Source organism: Octopus bimaculoides, chromosome 15, assembly GCF_046866305.1.
Source record: "Octopus bimaculoides isolate indiv1 chromosome 15, ASM4686630v1, whole genome shotgun sequence".
NCBI classification, from domain to species: Eukaryota; Metazoa; Mollusca; class Cephalopoda; order Octopoda; family Octopodidae; genus Octopus; species Octopus bimaculoides.
The window spans coordinates 24,087,252-24,092,251 of NC_142942.1; the positions used below are offsets into that span (position 1 = coordinate 24,087,252).

Below are 5,000 nucleotides of genomic sequence, written 5' to 3' on the forward strand. Positions count from 1 at the left end.
AACGCTCGCGCAGACATACACACATAAACACACACACACATGCATACACAGGCTCATATATGTACGTATGTACAAAGAAATGCATGTATATATATGTATACACGCACACACAGATACACACTGCATCTACAGATAAATATGGATTATACGTCTTCGCATAAACTGCACGTTAACGGCAATCCTACGTTGCAGTCACATTACACAGCTGCATACATACACGCATGCACACACACACACACACACACACACACACACACACACACACACGCACGCACACAAATATACATACGTAAATTCCGACATATACATACATACACATATGCATACATATACTCACATTCACAAACACATATGTTTGTGCTTGTGTGGGTGCATGTGTGCGTGTATCTATGCGTGTGTACGTAAAATGCTATCTCTAGCGTGACTCTTCTTCCAAGACAGGCTTCACCATTCGTCAGCAGCCAAACCTCACTGAAAACAAATACACCCCATCATACCTTCGCCACTCTCTCCATCCGTCTGTCTATCTATTTAGCAGTCTGTCTCTCTTTCTACCCATTCCTCTCTTTCTCTCTTTCCCTTTCTTACTATGCCTCTCTCTCTCCCTCTCTCTTTATTTCTCAATAGCTGCCTCTTTCAATGAATATTCTTCTGTCTGTCTCTCAGTTCTCTTCTTTTAAGTCTCTCCTCTCCGTTTCGTCATTCTCTCTCTCTCTCTATCTCTCGCTTGCTTTCCTTTCCTGTGTGTGAAACCCACAGTGCCTGCGTGTGTCTGCATGTGTGTGAGTATGTGTGAATGAGTTGTGTTGTTTGGTTACTCTGTGAAAAAGCTCTTCCCTTCTCCCTAACTTTTTGTATGATTGTTCGCCCCACTCTGTCTATCCATCCATCTATCTATCTATCTATCTATCTATCTATCTATCTATCTATCTATCTATCTATCTATACTTCCCAAAGGAAAGCGAGATCGATAACAATCATTCCAATTTTGGCTGAAGGCCAGAAATATAGAGAGAAGAGGATCAATCGGTTCCATTGACCCAGTACATTACTGGTACGTTTTATCCACCCTGGAGAGATAAAAACGTAAAGCTGATCTCAGCGGGATTTGATCTCGGAATGTATAGGGCGCCAGCTCAATAACGACAAATTTATTATTTTTTTTTTAAATGAATTGAAATAAAGAAGGCATGATACCTCAAGAGGAGTATGGTAACAAAGGAATTAAAGTGATCTCAAAGCCTCCCAGCAACATTTTATGTTAACCGTTTAAAGGTGGAGTATTTCAACAGAAAAGTGTTAAGGAAAAATTCACAAATTATGTTTTAAAGTTTAAAATTTAAAAAATTCAAACTATAATTTTGTTTAATTAATCATAATTTTGTATCAAGAATATGTGTAAGAATATGTTTTTAAGGCTGTTCATGTATTGGTATCAGATTTGAAAAATATTAGATTAACATTTTTTTTTTTTTTTTTTTGGTGTGTAGAACATCTGAATATCGTCAGTGACGAAACACTACGCCACGGTGCAAATTATGAAAAGCGAGAGTTTCTCCGAGGAACTTCGTCGGTTTTATTAATAGTCTTATATATACGACTGGCTTCTTTCAGTTTCCCTCTACCAAATCCACTCCTAAGGCTTTGGTCGGCCCGAAGGCTATAGTAGAAGACACTTGCGCAAGGTGCCACGCAGTGGGACTGAACCCGGAACCATGTGGTTGGTAAACAAGCTCTCTCTCTCTCTCTCTCTCTCTCTCTCTCTCTCTCTCTCTCTACATATATATATATATATATATATATATATATATATATAAAATATTTTAAATGCGCCCAATATCAAGCGATAAAAACCAACAACTTGAGAAAAAGTATATATGGAGAGAATGTGCCAGAAAAATGTTGAGTCTGTAGAACTTGGAAGGAGACAATGGCACACATTGCGGCAGAATGCCCTGAATTTGGCACAGGAAGAATATAAGAAATGGAGGCACGACCAGGCTGTAAAAGTTTTACGCTGGAGACTGTGCCAGAAATGGGGACTTAAAACTGGAAACACATGGTACAATCATCGAGTCGAAAGAGTCCTGGGGTCAGAGAAATGTAAGATTTTGTTGGACTTTCCTCTTCAAAAGAGCAAGAAGTTATAATAGCCCAGATATTACAATCGTAGGGGTAGAAGTAGTGGGGGAGCATCACAGCCATATGTTGAGAGGAATTCTTTGGGGTTTGGATAATTCACCTCTGGAAACACAGGTGTTTTGCTCAACATCCTTAAACACACCTTATTCAGGGACCTTTTGAGGCCATACACTGTTTATCTTGATATGAAATCAGCATGTCTTGCACGTATGGTTGTGATGTATGTGCCTGGTGTACCCTTATCAGACGGGTAGTCATGATGGGTATAGTGGGCTTCGTATATTTATACCCCAGTTTATTCTTGATGGCATACGCTGCTCTCCCACTCAATAATAATAATAATAATAATAATAATAATAATAATAATAATAATAATAATAATAATAATAATCGATTTTCTATATAATAATAAATAAATACAGAGAAGCTAAATGTAAGCAGGAGAGTCATTCATCGATCGGCTGGAAGGAGAAGAGAAAGAAACGAAATGAACCTGAGGGTCGACAGTTCAATTACATTAAAAGTAGCAGAACATTTTCAAACAATGTTGGATGAAAGTGAGTTAATGAGTAAAAGACCATGTAAAGGGATGAAAGAATATACGTGAAGATTAAATGAAAGAATGGGAGAATAAGTTTAAGAATGAATGAAACACTCGTATATGTATTAATGACAGAACGAATAGAAATAAGAAAATGAATAAAAGAATGAAAGTTTGTACGGAATGAGGAATATGGAATATGTAGAAGATTCTGGGAATGAAATGAATGAAAATTTAATAGAAGGTAAGAACGAAAGTAATAAAATGACTGAGTTTATGAATAAGTGAAAGAAAAAACAATGAATGAAACAATAAAAAAAGGCCAAAAAATACGAAGAATAAAATATATAGAAAATGAAGGATTAGAGAATAAAAGGATAAAGGAATAAAGGAATAAAAGAATGGGGTTTAGTGCAAAGTTATCAAAACAGTTCTGAAGTGAGAGGAAAGAGAGAGAGAGAGAGAGAGAGAGAGAGAGAGAGAGAGAGAGAGAGAGAGAGAGAGAAGAGAGTTTCGTTAAAGAGAGGGAGAGGAGAAGAGAATTAGAAAGAGTGAGTTTGAGGCAGAGAAAGAAAGAGAAAGAGGTAGATAGATAGATAGATAGATAGATAGATAGATAGGTAGGTAGGTGGATGGATAGATAGATAGATAGATAGATGGACATAAAAAAAAGAAAAGACAGATAGACAGATAGACTGAGAGATAGATAGATAGACAGACAGGTTAATATATATATATATATATATATATATATATATATATATATATATATATATATAGATAGACAGACAGATTAATAGATAGATAGATAGTTACGCAAGATAGGTAGATAGGAAAAAAAAATGTGAGAATTTGGGTTTGCGATTGAGGGAGAAAGAAAGAGAAATAAAAAGAGAAGGGGAAAGAAAACTAGAGGCAGCGAGAAAAGCAGGAACAGCTGTGGGAGGAGGTAGCAGAGTAGGAGTAGAGGAATGAGGAAGGAAAAGAGGCGAGGGAGAGAGAGAGAGAGAGAGAGAGAGAGAGAGAGAGATGTGAGGAAAGTTTGCCATCAGCACGTTTTTCTACCAATCTAAAGAATGGGCTGGACAGAACAACAACAAAAGTAACTACTACTACTACTACTACTACTACTACTACTACTACTACTGCTGCTGCTGCTGCTGCTGCTGCTGCTGCAGCTGCTGCAACTGCTGCTGCGACTGCTGCTGCAGGTGGTGCGGCCGAGCAATCCGTCAAAATGTGTTTTACTACGGAATAATACAACCAGAGTATTCGTGTAGAGGGGAACCCGCCTTCCAGCTTCCACTCAGCTGAGGGACGGCCACCGAGTGGAACTGCTGCTGCTGCTGTACTACTACTACTACTACTACTACTACTACTACTACTACTACTACTACTACTACTACTACTACCACCACCAGAAGCTTGTACCTGGTCAATGCATTCACGAAAAATATCGGACAACTCTCCCTCCTGGGTATCGTCTTGAAAAAACCACGACGATGTAAACCAAGATATATCATTAGAAGGACGAGATGGTCGTGGTTGGAACCCTGCTGATCATAGATCAGCTTGATTGGGGCTGACCTTGGGTCAAGCAACAGCAACAACAATTACAACAGTAACTGCTACGATCAAACAACAGCAACATGTGCGACCACCACCACCACCAACAGCAACAGCAACACCACTACCTCCGTTACTGTTACGCCTACTACTACAGCAAATAACAACGGTAGCGTGGTCTGCAAGAGTAACAACAAGTGGAACTACTACTGCTACTACTGCTGCCGCCGCCACCACCGCCATGGCCACGGCCACGGCCATGCGACAGCCCTTGAAACATGTGGACAGAACAAGGAATCGGCAGAAAAATGAATGGTGCTTTATAGTATGTTAATCGTATATATTTATATCTGCCTCTCTGTGTGTGTGTGTGTGTGTGTGTGTGTGTGTGTGTGGACTAATTCACATATATATGTGTTTGTGTGTATATCTATATATATGTGTGTGTGTGTGTGTGTATTATACAATATAAAACCGTTCCAATGTTTATAGAAACACACTCTGCAAGGCGCACACCTCCACTTCTCCCACTTCTTAACGCTGTTCTTACATTTATACACAACAAACATAAACTACGGTTCCACGGACGTCCTCTCTCTCCTCTCTTTCTTCTTTCCGCTCTCTCTCTCTCCCTCTCTCTCTCCATCTATTTAGTTTTCTCTATACACACACATATACACACACACATACACTGTTTATATGCACTCGTGTTGAAAGTTAATTACAAATATTTAAAATAGCGATATATACT

General features: G+C 38.8%; 1 protein-coding gene across 1 annotated transcript in view; it reads left to right on the plus strand.

The window, feature by feature from the left end:
- Positions 1-3,698: 3,698 nt before the first annotated feature.
- Positions 3,699-5,000, plus strand: part of LOC106874103 (protein rolling stone) — a 94,206-nt gene continuing 92,904 nt past the window's right edge. Inside the window, exon 1 of the mRNA XM_014921707.3 lies at positions 3,699-4,574. The gene's annotated coding sequence lies outside the window, so the exon portion shown is untranslated. The remainder of the gene's footprint in view (positions 4,575-5,000) is intronic.